Consider the following 19,280-nt stretch of genomic DNA (forward strand, 5'->3'; position numbering starts at 1 on the left):
TATCCATATAATGGACTGGATCTAAGTTTGCTGAGCAAGGAGCAGAGAATAGGTGTAATGTCTCAGCTGAAGTATATGTGAGAAATATCACTTTCTATTGTTGGCAAAAGCCTGCTAGATCTAATGGCATGCAATTTGTATAGTAAAATATTTTCTCTTACAATTATCCTTTATCTGTCACAGTAGAATTTCAAGTTGTGAGGGAAGAATACTATCGCCTTCTGGCCAGGAAAACGCAGTCTTGTCCCCTCCACTGTGACACTTAACAAAGGCTTTGAAACTTAAAATGTTTTGGGCACTCAACTAGCATATCTAGGAGGATTGTTAGATATTCCAAACTGATGGAACATGTTTTTTTCTTTCAGATCATAAGTAAAACATAATACACTTAGAAAAGAGTTATCAATCTGACACATAAAGATAAAAAAGAGAAGAAAGGTTTGTTTGAGACAAAAAACTTCAACAGAGAACATTTAAAGAGACAACACTAATATTTCTGTTAAAATAGAAAGACAAGTGGAGTGAATTAACCTTATTCACGAGTAACCCATTCACAAACAGAAATACACAAGAGAACTAATGTTACTACGAGAATAATAACAAAGAAGACAATGTTAGGATAAGATACGAATGGTGACATGATAGTTAAAGACAAAAATGACAATATTGTAGTGACAGACACATAGAACAAATATTATATTACAAGAGGTACCTATGAAAACTTATAAACATTAATGAGAACCAAAAACAGTAAGGTAAACATATTCATTACAGACACATCAAAGTCATATAACCGTCAAGTCAAGTCAAGTCAAGTCAAGTCAAGTCCTTTTCTTTCTAACATACACACAAGTATTACATTCTAAATATGCTCTAACAGACCTGTAGGATGCAAAAAAGCTTAGCAGCAAGCAATTAACATTGGTTTATAAAACAAACTGGGCAAACAAACATACATATAAACTGGAGTCACCTGCATGAAAAAATGATGTTATACTTTTCTCTGTAATTTAGAATAGGCTTACAATTGAGTGGAAAGGGAGAAAATAGGTTTGAAGTTGCAGACAACACCTAAATGTTTGTATGACTCTCGTTTTTCATCTGACAATTCAAACGGACAGGAAAGTGATTCACACTTCACACTCTAAAGAATTTCCTTCAGAAAACCTAGTTTTCCGTATTTCTGGCCTGCTAGGTCGCCCCATAAACAGGAACCGCAGAAAAACTCCTAAACAACAAGCAGACTCTGAGATAGAGCCACAAATTCTCTCACACACCATTACACATATGACAGTTACACTAAAGTTATTCACACACTCAGCTAGGCAAACATTCAACATTCATGGATCCTTTTGCATTCATCAAACAACATACAGTACACGTGTAATTTCTATTTCAAGATGTTTTAGACTACACTTCATGATAAGGAAACATACCATAACAAACATACAAAATACAAAAACAGGAAGGAAACTGCGGATTCTTATCATGAATGGCAGATAATTTCAGCTGATTAACACAACAATTAACAAAACAATAGGCAAAAAGAAGAAGCTAGAAAAACATATATACCCCACCCAAGGGTACTTACGCGCGTGTATCCATCATCCGTTAAAGTAAAGCTTTACGGGGAAACCGTCCTGGAAAAGAAAATATCCACGGGTATCTACAGACATCCGAGAACAAAGCCCCTCGGGTACACTCCAGTAGCCAGCCTGGAGCCCTCCATTGCCTGAAAAAAAATTGACTGGAAAAAACTGGATCACAGTCGGCGGGTCACCATATGATGGTATTTTTTGTAGTACCATTTTTTGACCTTGTGTAAGACAAAACTCAGTAAAGGAAAACCTTTAGAAATAGTCAGGCAATTTATTCTTACATAATACCACATAACAGTTTTGTCTGGGTAAGCTGTTGGAGTAACACACAGAATGTCAGCCAAGGACTTACCAAAGACACACCTCTTGGTCCAGGCATTATATAGCTTTCAGAAGGCTTTTACAATAAGTGTGACAAGGGTTTCACGGAAATACCATACATAGTCTGTCTCCTCCTTGTACAATTAATGTCTAAATGATTTACTTAGTCTTACATGTTATCAAAGGAATGTTGTAACATACTGTGCCTAGCTCCAACAGTCCACAGCCTCGCAATCAGCTATCGGCTAACCAAGGCCATTGTGGTATTTCAAGTTATTCGAGCAGCACGTCTGCAGGAGGGGGCCACACCAGACAGACTGGCGTTATGCTGATACTCTGGAATTTAAGAAACAGAGTGATGATCTTTTGTTTGTATGGCCTAGTATAAACTATATGATTGACCATTGTCCACAGTAGACCATTCGCCATAATAGTCCATCCTGCCTTGGGCCATATAGCGTTATGGCGTCATAGAGGGTGGGGGTGACAACTATCAACCCTCTGACACTAGCCATTCGTCCGTTTTAGGATTTGGACCGTTCCAGATATATATATTATATAAACAGAATGTAGAACCCTCATGCTTCCTATATGCAGAAGTGAGGAAATCAATTATGTTAATAGCAGTATAGTCTCTGTGACTGGCTTTAAAATTTAACACAGTACTAACTGCTGGTGGACATACATGCTCCATAATTTGCTGTCTCTTGTCTCTGAGCAAGCCCACTCATCTAACAATTGTAGAGCAGCTTCCTTCCAGGTCTCAAATCCCTCCTCATTGGTAGGGACAAGTTCTATGCCTGAAAAGGACTTTAGCTTTTTATAGTGGTTTAGCTGCAGACCCTGAGCCATTGCCTCTGTTGTTTGGGTTATTGCATCTTTCAAAGAATGCTCTGTAATGCTGACATCCTTAACTTCACTGGTCTCAGTTACAGGGGGTTCTTGCTTTACTGTGTGCAGTACATTACCGGGTAGTGATGGCAGTAACCTCCTTTTTCTACCGGTATAGCTTGCAGATGAACTGGGTGCTTCAACTTTACAAGCGGCAACGACAGCCTGTGGATACACCAGGGGGCATCTCACTGATAGATCATCCTGGGGGAACGCAACATATGGCCCCCTCTTTGTATTGAGTGTATCACTCACTTTGGAAAGCAGGACTGCATAACCATCCATGGCTGACCCTCATATGCTATCAGGTGTGCAGACTCTATTTATCTATATTTAAATAGGACACTCTCCAGCATTTCAAGTGTAACTTCAGGTGGTACACGATCAATTGCAAATGCATGGTTTGGGTTCAACTTTTCTTTTAGGGCTGAGGCATAGGCCTGGTCTGCCGTTATAATTGGCATATACGCAGTGATTTCTGCTCCGATCTCAGCAGTTCCTTCAAATATAGCCCTCTTCTGCTACTGCATGAGATCTAGCACTAGCTATTTAGCTATTTATTTGCATGTTGCGCTACAGGAGTCCTGTACCTCCGCTACATGGGAGAGCAGGTATACTTTAATATGGCGTGCCTCCACCCAAGGTCAGGACAGGCTGAACTGTAATACCCCTCCCTGGGAACTTCTCTGATCCGCAACATACACATACACAATGGAACGGTTGATGGATTTATTTGGGAGGACATAATACCTTTAAATTACAGTGATACAGGTAGCCTGCCAGCCAGGAGCAACTTCACTCAAATAACACAGCTAGTGATGTCTGAACTGCTGAAGGGAATCCCCACTTATTTGGCAGTTGCTTCAAAGCAGGGCCGGAACTAGGGGTAGGTGAAGAGGCATGTGCCTAGGGCGCAAAAGTGGAGGGGCACCAGGCAGGTACCTCTTCTGCCGCTTTCCCCCTAGCTCAGACCCTTCTGTCTCTCATCTTGGCAGCTCCTCCTGTTTCTTCAGCGCGTGGCTGCTCTCTTCTGAGCACGCTCGAACACCTGTGCATGTACTTGCACTACCCGGCAGAAACTACTATGTCCTTGGTGCGTGTTTGCACCTCCGCGCATGCATGTGCACCTCCGTGCACTTGCGAGCATGAGAAGGGGGAGAAGCACTGCTTCAAAATCCTGAGAAGGACTCCCTTTGGTTTTCCGTGCCCTGAGAAGAGCACGCTTTGCTCTTCGGAGCCCTGACAAGGACCCCCTTTTCTTCCGTGCACTTTTCTGCCATTGAGGTTCCTTACTAACTTTCCCACACAGAAACTCGGGGAGCATGCACACTTTGCTTGTACTCTCTGCTTCTCTCTTCCCGCAGCCCTTTCTCTCCCAGCAGCACTTTCTCTCTCCCTCTTTCTTCCTGTCAGCTCACAGAAGGTGGGGCTCCTCCCCCTACTTGCACAGAATAAATACAGAATAGAGACAAGTGTACACAGCTCTCCTACATATGGTTATATACTTAATATTGTTTTCTTTAGTAGTGGTGGGTCCTGGGGAAAAACAGACTTTTACTGTACATTGTATGAAGTGTCCAACCTACAGCCCTTCATCTGTTTTTTTTTTAAATACAACTCCTTTAGCAGTCATTGGGATATTGAATTTGCACTACATCAATAACTCAGGGGCCATGGGTAGGTCAGCACTAGGGGCAAATATACATACCTCCGAAAATCCGCCAGCGTTGGCTTCACGCACATCGCAACACTTCGCCAGGCGTAATTCGCCTGGACAACCCTAATTCACCAAGATCTGAAGTTGCGCACAGGGTACCGAACACTTGCGAAGTTGCACTAGCGATAATACGATCAGCAGTTCGAAATTACTCTAACATTGGCTAATTTGCATACGGCGTTAAAGTACAATGGACGTATATGTTGCAGCAAATACATTACACTACACAAGGCCAGCGAACATTAATAAAATAAAGTAAAAGTGTTATAATGACCTACACAACTTGAACCACTCCTTTTAGGCGGTTATCTATTAAAGTCCGAATGTCAAAAACTTTGAAAAAATTTTTTTTTTAAATAAATAAGGTCCAATCATGGATTCTAGTTTGGTCAGACTTTTTTGATGAAAATAATCAGATAAATTTGAACTTTCATAAATAAGGCGCTTAATGTGATGTAGACTTTGATATTCTTAGACATTTTTTCAATTGGTCTTCATTTTTCAATTTGTCATTTAGCTTGTTGTTGAGCATTTCTCCATTTGGATTTTTAGCAACTATTTGGTTGCTAGGGTCTTATTTAGCCTAGCAACCAGGGAGTGCTTCAAATGAGAGATGGGTATATAAATAGGAGGTGACCCCAATAAAAATGTTTACATTGGGAAGATAATTAAATGATCTATCATAAAACAGCAATTCTGTCCTTCTGTAGCTGACATTCTAGCAGTTCTCTGTGGCTGACATTCTAGCTTTCTATAAGCAATGCAGGTGGTTTCTTCCTCCACAAGCGGAGCAAAAAACAGCTGAAGTTACAGTCTTAAAATATATATCTATGAAGATTCATTACCAGAATTGTCCATCTCTGCTTACAATTACTTGCAAAATAAACAGAAATGTCTAATAAATACACATAAGGAAATCGAAGTATATCTTGAAATCGACTTCTTTTGAAAACCTTTTTTTTTTTTTTTTTTGCAATTCATTACTATTATTCCGCTAAATTTCCATTATTTTCATTGACGTAGCTAACCTGTGAGCTTTATATAGTGTTTGTTTTTAAGTTCTCTGTGCATCACAAACACTCATTTTCCCTTCTGACTGCTTTAGCCTGAAGGCATCAAACTCTTTGCAGTAATTGGGAAGGCTATACTGACTGGCTATTTCAGTCTATATTCCCTTTATTTGAACTACTTTGGGAGTATTTTGAGGGACAACAGACTGTATTGTTTTACATGAAAAATCTATTCTAGTGGCATAGGTACTTGACATAGGGTTTTAAAATGAAGTATATTTTGCTGCTAGTCTCATACAAACAGGAGCAGGACACAGACAACTGCAACTAAGACAGAACATCACTAACGTGTGTACAGGAGGTAAGACTTTTTTTCAACTTTAGCACTCAGGATGTTTTTGTTATTATTTTCCTGTCCCATTTAAGAAAGTATAAAAGATGGAGAAGTCCTTTTGTATGGAAGAACTTCACAGTATTTCAAAATAAGAATGCTGGGATCCAGAGACGGGACCGGACATGGGGTAGGCTACACATTAGGTACGTGCCTGGTGCCCCCCAAGCTTTGCACCCTAGGCACGTGCCTACTCTGCCTACCCCTAGTTCTGGCCCTGTTGAGATCTGTAATAATGCTTTTACTGTCGATTGCAGTCTGTATACTCTCACAAAAAGAATTAAGTCTTGGTAAATAGAGGTGGGTAAACACAAAGCAAAGCAAAGAAATATAAATATAACTATTGGGAACCATTTTATTTCTTATTGTAACTAGTAATGTGTTTAGAAATTGCAAAGCCTATTACTGTGTATCAGATATAGATACCATACCATAAAACAAATGGTTAAAAGAGTAGTTTTCTGGTTGAAGTCACATTTTGAGGTTCAGGTTTTAGCTCACGACAAGGATAAAGTTTATTTTTTTTAAGCCAAAATGTGTTTTTTCCCAGTGAAACAAAATGCATTGAGAATGGTTAGGACTATAATTTTATTATTATTATTATTATTATTATTATTAACATGTATTTTTAGAGTGCCAACATATTGCGCAGCGATGTAAAATAAATGTGCTTATACAAAGAAATCACATGAATTACACACACAGAACACAGAGTTATATACATAACAACCAGTACCGGTACAAAAGGTGAGAAAGGCCCTGTGCAAAAACAGCTTACAATCTAAAGGGGAAGGGAATGGGACACAAAGTGTGGGAGTGGGCAAGATCAGAAATAAGTTGGTGAGAGATGTAGCATATGGTATTGTATTTGGTAGCTAAACAGGGTAAGGGTAGTGTAAGGGAACCTTACCCTGGTGATCTAGTGGGCAGCGGGGTCCATCACAGCTCCTTCGGCGTGGACGCCCACTGCGCAACTCCCTTCTCTCCAGTGCCGGCCTTCTCTAAGGTGCAGTGACACTGACTTGTCACGTCAGCACGCAATGGCGCCAAATTCAAACCTTATTTAAGGGAAAGTCTGGTTTGATATGATTGCCTGTTGATGGGTTCAATTAGCTTGTTCCTGGGTGTTATATTCCTTGTGAATCCTATTGATCTTTAGTGTATTGACCCTTGCCTTCCTGATTAAATTCTCTGACCTCTCCAATCCTGATGCTGCCTGTCTGTGACTATTCTGACCTCTCCAATCCTGATCCTTTGCCTTTCCACTGACTATTCTACATTCTCCAATCCTGTTTCCGGCCTGTCTGACGATTTTCTGCTTGTGCTGGCCCGGCCTGCCTGTTCCTGGTGGTGTTCTTCCTTCCAGTATCCTGGTGAGACGATCGTGCCCCTTTCCTCGTCCAGGGACCAGGGAGCTTATCTTGGGTTCTGGATATAGAGTGCTGAACGTGACATATAGACATCTCTAAATAAGTGTGTTTTAAGAGATCTTTTGAAAGCAGGGAGGTTGGGAGAAAGTCGAACAGACTGTGGGGTATATTTATCAAAGAGTAAAGTTAGAGGTTGCCACCGTCCTCTAGAGTGAAATTCCACCACTCTCCATTCATTTCTATGAGATTTTTAAAAGAGTATTTATCAATTGGTAAAATTGAAAGTTCACCCATTGATAAATACGCCTTTCGAAAACCCATAGAAATCAATGGAGAGTGGTGGAATTTAGAGGACTTTGACGATCTCTAACTTCACTCTTTGATAAATATACCCCTGACGGAGAGAATTCCAGAAGAGGGGTGCAGCCCTTCCAAAGTCTTGAATGCTAGCATGTGAGGAGGTAACTAGAGAAGAGTTGAGGAGCAGGTCAGTAGAGGAGCATAGTAAGCGGTTGGGTTGACTATCTAGAGGTGAGTTCAGAGATGTAGGGGGGGGCAGAGTTATGAAGTGCTTTCAATATCAGGGTCAATATTTTGAATTTTATTCTTGAAGGTAGCAGAAGCCAGTGCAGGGATTGGAAGAGTGGCATAGCAGAGGAGGAGCAGTTGCTTAGGTGTATAAGCCTGGCAGCCGTGCTTATTATGGACTGGAGTGGTGACAGTCTCTGGTGGGGAAGGCCAATTAATAGAGCATTAGAGTAGTCTAGACGTGATATGATGAGTAAATAAGAATTTTGGCAGCATCTTGGGGGATAAATTATCGTATATTGGATATGTTCCTTAGGAAAAATTGACATGATTTAATAAGTGACTGGATACGAGGAGTGAAGGACAGGGCAGAATCTAGGATAACCCTTAGGCACTGTGCCTGTGGAGATGGGGTGATAGTGGAATTGTTAGCTATGATAGATATTTCTGGGATGTGACGGGTGTAAAAAATTTTTACTTCCACTAGTCTTGAAATTTTAACTGTGATGTGGCTGAATTATAAACCGTGACTCTGTCAACCAGACAATGTTCCAAGTTGAAAATTTGAAATAAGCAAGCAAGCACACTAGTTCAAATATTAAACAATATATATATATATATATATATATATATATATATATATATATATATATATATATATATATATATATATATATATATATATATGTATATATGTATATATATATATATATATATATATAATATTCTTATTAGTAATTTAAAGGCAAAAACTTCCTTTAATTTACTGAAGAGAAGTAACGCTTCATTAAAGGAGAAGGAAAGCTACTGAAGCAGTTTATTGCCAATAGGTTAGCCACAATAGTGCATATAACATTATATTTATTCTGCAGAATGCTTTACCATACCTAAGTAAACAACTCTAGAAGCTTTCTCAGTTTGTTTAGGATAGCAGCTGCCATATTAGCTTGTTGTGATAGCACTTCCTGCCTGAGTCTCTCCCTGCTCATTCATAGCTCTGGGCCCAGATTACAGCAGGGAGGGGAGGAGGGACGGGGAGAGGGAGAGAGGAGCAAACTGAGCAAGCTTACTTAATTTTAGCCTTTCCTTCTCCTAAGGAATGGCAGTTTATGTTTAGGTTTATTTTAGGAGTTCCCATTTTCATAACACTATGGCAGGATGTTCCCTATGTCAGAGTTTGAAGGAAAAATGCAAGTCGCGCGGACTGATCCTCTTTGTGATAACTGTGGTTATGTTTGTGGATTGCATTCTGTTCTCAATTGTCGGTATGTGACATGTGCTCCAGGTGTCGGCATGGCTTGTAATAACAAAATAAAGTGCAGATTTATAGGGTTTGTTTACTATTAATTGGCACAAAATGGATGTTAGAATGAGCAATTCTAAAATAGAGTTGCAATCAGTAACCCAACAGGCATAAAGCCTCTATCCATACCTGAATGTAGTGCAAGTTGCACCTTATATTGTGCACTAAACCAAGGGTACAGGAATTGTTCAGTATAAAAATAAAAACTGGGTAAATAGATTAGGCTGTGCAAAATAAGAAATGTTTCTAATATAGTTAGGCAAAAATGTAATCTATAAAAGCTGGAGTGACTGGATGTCTTACGGAAACAAACAGAACACTATTTCCAGCTTGGCATCTCTCTTGGTTTCCGCTAACTCGTTACCCTGGTGACCAAGCAGTATCAGTGACTTGAGAGTGGGCCATAACTGTTGCTTTTGAATCTGAGCTGAATACTGAGGATCAATTGCAAACTCACTGAACAGTTATGTCCCATGTGGTCCCCCTTCAAGTCACTGACTAACTCAGAGTTAGAGAGCTGAAAAGCAGGAAATAGTGTTCTGGCTATTATGTTAGACATCCAGTCACTCCAGCCTTTATACATTAAATTTTTGGCTAACTAACTATATTAGAAACATTTTTTATTTTGCCTATCTACTTACCATTGTTTTTTACACTGAACTGTTCCTTTAAGCATATGGGTGTCCTACCGTGCTATAACTTTGCAGTAAGTACTGGGCTTCATTGTTGGACTGGGCAGACAGGAAAAAAACCCCGGTCCTTTCACGGAAGCGGCTTCTGACTGGCCCCCCAGTGCAGCTGAATGAAAAAGAATTACTTCAACTCAGACTTGCTGAGTTCATGGCAGATGTCCCGAACATATCCTGATTTGCTCTGGGTTTCCAAAAAAGTCACGGTATTCGAGCATCAACTCCGAAAAACTTGCAGTATTCGGGCAACAAATCCAAAAAGTAAGATTTTTTCATGATTATATAACGTTTTTTCCCGCACAAGAATTTTTCAAGAAAATTTATTGATAAATAGGGGAGAAAAATCTGTGCAGATTTGGTTGGAGTAGTTTTCAGATATTGTGAGAACTTTTTGGATTTTGATAAATAACCCCCTGAGAGTCTATTTTACCAATAAGACAGAAGCAGAGCCAGAATGAATAGTCATGCAAGTACATGATATCCTATTTTAAAAGATCCTTCACTGAGCTCTTGTGAGATGCATTTGTAAATAATAAATCACATTTCTTCAGTTCCAAATATGATACAAGTTTCATTTTGTAAGATATAGATACTCCTTTATTACCTTTGTAGAGTCATACATTATAGAAAGATCTGTCACAAATGACTCAATATAAATGGTTGGCCACTAAGTATGTTGGAGGCTCCAAGTGCCTTTCAGTGGGATTTTCTGTTAAACCCCCATAAAGTCCTATTTCAATGATCTCTCTTCACCAAGTGCAGGAACAGCCACACAATGCAGCTGAATCAAGCCCCAGACCCCCAGGTAAATAACTTAACCAGTTGGATAAATATGCACTCTCCATCGCAGTGATTTTAGAGCTCCCACACTTGCAGTTGTGTTCTTAAACGAACCCTCATGTGCAGTGCCTGTTTGTAGTCACTGGATGTGACTACTGTAGTTTACAGATAACTCAAATCTGACAATCCATGTATATTAGCTGTATATTACAAACGAGAAATTAGAATAAATGAGAAATCTAAGAATTAGAAATAACTTAAGAAAAAGAGGGAAATGTGCTGGACAACAATCAATATATAACAGGTCAATGCTGAGGTTATAAACACTGGGGGGCACATTTACAAAGCTCGAGTGAAGGATTCGAATTAAAAAAACTTTGAATTTCGAAGTGTTTTTTTGGCTACTTCGACCATCGAATGGGCTACTTCGACCTTCGACTACGACTTCGACTATCGAAATCGTTCGACTATTCGACCATTCGATAATCGAAGTACTGTCTCTTTAAGAAAAACTTCGACCCCCTAGTTCGGCAGCTAAAAGCTACCGAACTCAATGTTAGCCTATGGGGAAGGTCCCCATAGGCTTGGCTGTGTTTTTTTGATCGAAGGATATTCCTTCGATCGTTGGATTAAAATCCTTCGAATCGTTCGATTCGAAGGATTTAATCGTTCGATCGAACGAATAATCCTTTGATCGTTCGATCGCAGGATTTGCGCTAAATTGTTCGACTTCGATATTCGAAGTCGAACGATTTTAGTTCCTGGTCGAATATCGAGGGTTAATTAACCCTCGATATTCGACCCTTAGTAAATCTGCCCCTGACTGTAGTGATGTGTGGAAATAACTATATCTATGGATTGCACACTCAGACTTATATAAAAAAAAGCTAAATTCATTATATCATATTGTTAAAAACTTACAGACATCACAGAAAAACCCGACGCGTTTCGACCACCATAGTGGTCTTCATCAGGGGAAAAAAACTCCTCAATATAAGAGAGATCAAAAAGGCAGGAAGATTGTATATGTACATGCAGTTTAAATACCTTATGGCATGTTAAACAGGCTCCCAAACAAACGATGCTTGGCATGTGACGTCTTTTCCGCCCAATTACAGACGAGAATAGGAAGTGTGCGAGCTAAATCTCTGTTTGGAGCGCATTCACGCCCAATTATAGGCGAAAATGGAAATGTGCGCACACAACTTCTTAGAATGGAATGCATATGCGCTCCACTCACCGTTGCGCATGTGCATTCTAGTTATTGTTTCAAATAGCACATATAGTTCATTAGATCTCAAACGAGGGAACAAAATAACAAATATGCGTTCCAAATCTGCAGGATTACGACTTTATTTTTAGACCCACACATCATTAACTAACAGATCATGATATACTATATATGTACACATATATATATATATATATATATATATATATATATATATATATATATATATAGTGAATAAAGTACCCCCTCTTGTAAATTATAAGGGTATTATAAGTTACCGAGGAGTTTCATGACCATATAAAAACACGAGGCCGAAGGCCGAGTGTTTTTATAAAGGTCATGAAACTCCGAGGTAACTTCTAATATCCTCATATTTTGCAACTGGGGGTACTTTATTTGTTATAATACACAAATTTCAGCGAGTCATGTGACAGAAATGACATCAGAACTCACCGTTTATAACTGATGACATCAGAACTCACCGTTTATAAGGATATAATTTACAGGATATTCATGGCTATTGTGTATTATATATATATATATATATATATATATATATATATATATATATATATATATATATATATATATAAACATCTCCATCGTGGACAGCACTCCATAATCAATCAGACTGAGCAAAACATTAAATCTTTCAAAGGTTTATTGGTGGACCAACATTTCAATTCCGCACAGGAATCTTCGTCAGGCCTGGCACCCAGCATTTGGATTACTCTTTTGGTTGTGCGTTCCTATTTCAGTTATGCGAGTGGGACTTCTCCTAGCAATTAAAGCCATACTGCAGCTTTTGACAAACCCAATAGTGGGTAAACTTATTAACAGGTAATTTAATTAAAATTTCTATAGCTACATTTTGAAATAAAAAAAGTTAAGATGAAAATGCCCTAATATACTGAAAAACGAACAACTTGAAGTTACTTTCTTCATGTTCATGTGCCTTTACTCTTTCCCCTACAGAACTGGATATGATGCACCACTGTTTTGGGGCACTATCATTATGTTTTTCTCCACTATTAGTAAGTATGTTCTCTTCTTCAAATGGGTATCTTACATGGAATAAATGTACAAATGCCAAATTATTTTACAAAAGACGTATCTTTTATATAGTACAAGCTTTCTTATTGCGCAGAAGTTTGTTCCCATTTTCATTGCATGAGAAAGTTGAAATGGGAAATGTCACAACAGTAAGAATTTATTTTCCTCCAATAATTTAACGGCAGTAGATGTTAAATACATAGGACCTTGTGTCAGTTTATAAACAGATCAGTTCTGTAGTTTATTGCTCTATACCTCTATACTCGATGTTTATAACGATGTTTAGGGGGTACTATGACCCTAAGGCACTTGTCCCTTCTGCCTCAACCTCAGCCTCGGAGATGCTTTTTCATTGAGAAGCATTGTAAGAAATAGAAGAGGCACTGGCAGAGGTGTGAGTGGGGAAATTGTTGTGGATGGAAGAGAGAGATAGAAGGGACTAGGCGATGTAGTTGCTGAGCGGGGGGTTGGGGCAGCCTCTAACCCCTGTTTGGCCCTTCTCTTTCATCAGGAAGTGGCGGAGTTGTGACCAGAGAGATTTGGGCAGGGAAGATAGAACAGGGATTGCAGAACTGGGGGATGTAGTCACAGAGTGGAGGGTTGGGGGCGGCTGATGTTGGGGACTTTTCTTTCTTCAGGGGGTTATTTATCAAAATCTGAAAAGTTCTTACAATTTTCTGAAAATGCCTCAATGACCCAATCCGCATGGATTTTCCCCCTATTTATCAATACATTTTCCCAAAAATTTCTTATGCTGGAAAAAACTCGATAAAATTATGAAAAATCTGAATACTTCGACTTTAAGACTACTTAAAAATCATTAAAACATTAAAGGGCATGTAAAGGCAAAAACATAAAATCCCATTTTTACTTTCTTTAATGAAAAAAAACACCTATCTCTCCAATATACTTTAATTAAAAAATGTGTACCGTTTTTATAAGAAACCTGACTGTATGCAGTGAAATTCTCCCTTCATTTACTGCTGTGAATAGGAATTGTCAGATGGTCCCTAACTGCTGAGCAATCATACTTATGAACAGCAGGGGGGGCCCCTGCCTTACTTCCCAGACATGCAGAACTCAAGCAGCTTTGTTTATGATGATACCTAAGCAGCCCAGACCACACTGAGTATGTGCTAGTCTTAGTCTTGCAAAGATGTTTAACAAAGTTACAAGATGGTGACCCCCTGTAGCCAACTTTGAAAGCATAAATTATTTGTTTGATAAGGCTTGTGGTGCAGTAAGGGCTGACTAAATACGATGTTTCAACCCGGAAGGGTCAGCTGCCCAGCTCTTACCTGAGGCTCAGTCCCAAGCGCAATCGCTCAGCTGCTTTACTTGCAGGGACTTACAAGCAGAGGTAAACGGGCATATTCGCATGAGATCAGGGACCGGCTGCTCGCAGATGGCGTGTGACAAGTGCAACGTGCCAGTCAGCTCCATCAGTCGCAGGAGACAGGAGACGTCTCTGATCACCCCTCTGGCTGGCAGTTTAGAGCAGGAGGTAAGAGCTGGGCTGCTGGGTTGATGTGCATGCACGGGAGGTACCTGAGATAGGCGGGTGCTGGGGGAATTCGGATCGGTTAGTCACAGAAAGGACGAATTCCGGGTTGAAACATCGTATTTAGTCATCCCTTCTTTAGAAACTTAGAGAGAGCCTCCTGGTACCGAATAAACCCGTCTTTCTTCCTACTTTTGTTGAAGCCCATAGAAGCGTCTCATTGCAAGGGGCCGCGTACATTTGCCTTGGAAATATTAATTGTAATACTTTTATTTTCGGGTACCGGTGTGGGGGCAGCAGGGCCGGTGCAAACTTCTATGTTTTTACTGCTTAAACACAGTACATGGTTTGCGGAGCATTACAGTCATTGTCTGCAGTCATTGCGGTCAGTCTCCCCAGCGCCGGTATCTGCCCCGCTCCATATAATCAGGCTCAGTCCGGACTCCCAAGCGAAATCGCCCAGCTGGCTCTCTTCAATGGAACCCGCTGACATCGCCTTCCTACTGCTGCTGGATGAAGGAGTTTGAAGAAGAGCTGTGAATATCCAGGGAGGAGAAATTGAGTGCTGCAGGATGGATGGTCGCCCTTTCGCCGTTTCTGAGGAGGACAGGAAGTGGAGTTTCTGTAAGTTATTTCTTAATAAAGGCTTTGCTATTTTAAATTTTAATTTGTGTTGGTGTTTTTTTTTCGTTCTACTCTAACGAAATTTATTGTAAAAATTTTTGATGTTACTGGTCCTTTAAGTCTAAAAACAAGATAATGATATGTTGAATGGTCACACTGAAAAAGGTGTAAATAGACATATACTCTTCAATTAAATATTGAGGAGAAAAGGGTTTAAACTATATAGATATATATATATATATATATATATATATATATATATATATATATATATATATATATATATATATACACACATATATATACCCATATTTTCATAGCAACTCTCAAAACACTTGCTCAGTATTGAATGATGTCTCTAATTATTATCCTATTACATAATTTGAGCTGAGGCCCTTTTGTTTTTCTTTCTTATGGGGTCTCTGTATTGCCAATCTTACCTTTGGCATGCTGGAACTAGAGATGTCGCGAACTGTTCGCCGGCGAACTTGTTCGCGCGAACATCGGGTGTTCGCGCTCGCCGGAAGTTCGCGAACGTCGCGCGACGTTCGCCATTTTGGGTTCGCCATTGTTGGCGGCTTTTTTTTGCCCTCTCACCCCAGACCAGCAGGTACATGGCAGCCAATCAGGAAGCTCTCCCCTGGACCACTCCCCTTCCCTATAAAAACCGAAGCCCTGCAGCGTTTTTTCACTCTGCCTGTGTGTGCTGAAGAGATAGTGTAGGGAGAGAGCTGCTGCCTGTTAGTGATTTCAGGGACAGTTGAAAGTTTGCTGGCTAGTAATCGTTTTGATACTGCTCTGTTATTGGAGGGACAGAAGTCTGCAGGGGTTTGAGGGACATTTAAGCTTAGGTAGCTTTGCTGGCTAGTAATCTACCTTCTACTGCAGTGCTCTGTATGTAGCTGCAGTGGGCAGCTGTCCTGCTTCTGATCTCATCTGCTGACTGCTGCAATAACAGTAGTCCTTGTAAGGACTGCTTTTATTTATTTTTTTGTTGTTTACTACTACTACTACTACTACTACTATAAGAGCCCAGTGCTATTAGTCTAGCAGTGTTGGGGAGTGGGACTGGTGTGCTAATCTGCTGCTCCTAGTAGTTCAGCAGCACCAACTTTAATTTTTTTTTTTAATATTCATTTTTTTTTTATTTTACTTTTTTTTATTTTACTACCGCTGTAGTAGTGTATAAGTTGACCTTTTAGGCATTATTTGCCCTGTAGGCATTATTTGCACACTGTTTTCTTCAACCCGCCATCGAGCTGTGTGACCTTGTTCACATTCTGTCTAAATATCCATAATATTACCGTCTCCAGAAAAAACACCGGAGTCACTTTTTTCAAGCAGCCATAATATATTTTACGTAATCCGCATCCACCGCTGTAGTAGTGTATACGTTGGCCTTGTAGGCATTATTTGCACACTGTTTTCTTCAACCCGCCATCGAGCTGTGTGACCTTGTTCCCATTCTGTCTAAATATCCATAATATTACCGTCTCCAGAAAAAACACCGGAGTCACTTTTTTCAAGCAGCATTCATATATTTTACGTAATCCGTATCCACCGCTGTAGTAGTGTATACGTTGGCCTTGTAGGCATTATTTGCACACTGTTTTCTTCAACCCGCCATCGAGCTGTGTGACCTTGTTCCCATTCTGTCTAAATATCCATAATATTACCGTCTCCAGAAAAAACACCGGAGTCACTTTTTTCAAGCAGCCATAATATATTTTACGTAATCCGTATCCACCGCTGTAGTAGTGTATACGTTGACCTTGTAGGCATTGTTTGCCCAGTTTTTTTGGCCACAGCCACTGAAGCACAGAGGCCAGAAAAAATATGCCATATAAATGCTGAAAATAGTCATTTTTTGCCATACGTTGACTCAACGTATATGGCAAAAAATGACTATTTTCAGCATTTATGTGGCATATTTTTTCTGGCAACTGTGCTTCAGTGGCTGCAACCAAAAAAACTGGGCAAACAATGTCTACAAGGTCAACGTATGGCGAAAAATTACTATTTTCAGCATTTATATGGCATATTTTTTCTGGCAACTGTGCTTCAGTGGCTGCGTCCAAAAAAACTGGGCAAACAATGTCTACAAGGTCAACGTATGGCGAAAAATGACTATTTTCAGCATTTATATGGCATATTTTTTCTGGCAACTGTGCTTCAGTGGCTGCGTCCAAAAAAACTGGGCAAACAATGCCTACAAGGTCAACGTATGGCAGTTGTTTAAAGAGAACAGTAGATTACTAGCCAGCAAAGCTACCTAAGCTAAAATGTCCCTCAAATCCCTGCAGACTTCTGTCCCTCCAATACAGAGCAGTATCAAGCAGATTACTAGCCAGCAAACTTACTATCATCTGTCCCTGAAATCACTAACAGCTCTCCCCCTACACTATCTCTTCCAAGCACACACAGGCAGATTTTTCAGATACATTTTTGCCCTTGATCCCCCTCTGGCATGCCACTGTCCAGGTCGTTGCACCCTTTAAACAACTTTAAAATCATTTTTCTGGCCAGAAATGTCTTTTCTAGATGTTAAAGTTCGCCTTCCCATTGAAGTCTATGGGGTTCGCGAACCGTTCGCGAACCGCTCGCGTTTTTGCGCAAGTTCGCGAATATGTTCGCGAACTTTTTTTCCGACGTTCGCTACATCCCTAGCTGGAACCAACTGTACCCATTAGAATGATGCAAACCATGTGCACCCCCCACTATCAACTTGGTATGTTTGGGTCTGTTGATCGTGAAATCAGGAGATGGATAATCGTGGCATAGCAATATGCATTTTGATAATAAGTTTCACTTCTTAACGTAGACCTCCCCCTTTTGAAAGGATTATAATAATAGCTTTCCCTTACCTTTATTTATTTTAGTTGCAAAGTTGCATCCATATGCATGTTCATTCATATATTGGCAAGGGCAGATGATTATGTTTCTGGAAAGATAGCCTAAATTGTTCCAGCAGAATAGTACTGTACTTGCTGTGGTATATGTAGTTGTAGGGTGATATAAAAGGTGCATTTACCCATTTCATTTCTGCCCCCCCCCATCCTAGTCCTAATATACTCAACATGAAATACTTAAAAGACAGAACTTTTCCTTCATGCAGTATAGCAGGAAAATAATATCCATCACCCTTTTCGAAAGTATCTGTGTTTTCAAATACATACTCTATAGCTAACTGCCATATATAGAGCACTATTGAAGGAACAGTAACACCAAAAAAGGAAAGTATTCTAAATGAATGTCAACATAATGTAGTGTTGTCCTGCACAAGTAAAACCAGTGTACTTGCTTCAGAAACTCTACTATAGTTTATAAAAACAAGCTGCTGTGTAGCCATGGGGGCAGCCATTTAAGTACAGGATACACAATAGATAACAGATAAGTTCTGAAAAATCCTATTGTATACTAGAGATCTTATCTGTTATCTGCTGTGTATCCTGTGCCTTTTTCTCCTTTTCCAGCTTTGAATGGCAGCCCCCATGGCTACACAGCAGCTTGTTTATATAAACTATAGTTGTGTTTCTAATGCAAACACACCAGTTATAATAGTGTAACACATCAGTACATTATACTAGGCGAACTAGGGGGTCGAAGTTTATTCTTAAAGAGACAGTACTTAGACTATCGAATGGTCGAACGATTTTTAGTTTGAATCCTTCGATTTGAAGTCGTAGTCGAAGATCGTAGTAGCCCATTCGATGGTCGAAGTAGCCCAAAAAACACTTCGAAATTCGAAGTTTTTTTACTTCGAATCCTTCACTCGAAGTTAGTGAATCGGCCCCTAAATGAAAGGTCAGGAATAAAGTTATTTCTGCATAACTTTTCCAAACATTAGGGGGCAAATTTACTGAAGGGCGAATTGGCCATCACTAGCGAAAATTCACCAGAAATCCAATCCGCAGGGATATTGCGAATTTCACCAGAGTTTCCTTCGCCATGTTATAGCTGGTGAAGTGATAAGATGAAGCTAAATCCTCCTCAATCTTATGTCAGTGACCTCATATCCTGTCTGCAGAAAAGTCGTAAAAAAATAGTTTAAAACGCTGGCGTTTTTTCATATTTTATAGTAGGACTGTTAAATATATTTTTTTAATTTTTATTAACCATTTGAAAGTCATGCCAAATTGGTTTTAGGGTGGGCTCATGTCTAGGACGATCTCTTTTGTCTTTATTTTGCTTCCTTGGACATTTGTAATAATAAGTGGCCACTTCAAGTATTTGCACCATCACAAATTAATAAATATATATTCAAATTGACCTA

The 19,280-nt window shown here is 39.7% G+C and overlaps 1 protein-coding gene across 1 annotated transcript in view; it reads left to right on the top strand.

The window, feature by feature from the left end:
• The first annotated feature begins 12,805 nt into the window (after positions 1 to 12,805).
• The window catches only part of LOC108712707 (chromaffin granule amine transporter), a 30,142-nt gene continuing 23,667 nt past the window's right edge, over positions 12,806 to 19,280 (top strand). The window contains exon 1 of the mRNA XM_041588104.1: positions 12,806 to 12,863. The gene's annotated coding sequence lies outside the window, so the exon portion shown is untranslated. The remainder of the gene's footprint in view (positions 12,864 to 19,280) is intronic.

Source organism: Xenopus laevis, chromosome 3S (assembly GCF_017654675.1).
Source record: "Xenopus laevis strain J_2021 chromosome 3S, Xenopus_laevis_v10.1, whole genome shotgun sequence".
Taxonomy (NCBI): Eukaryota; Metazoa; Chordata; class Amphibia; order Anura; family Pipidae; genus Xenopus; species Xenopus laevis.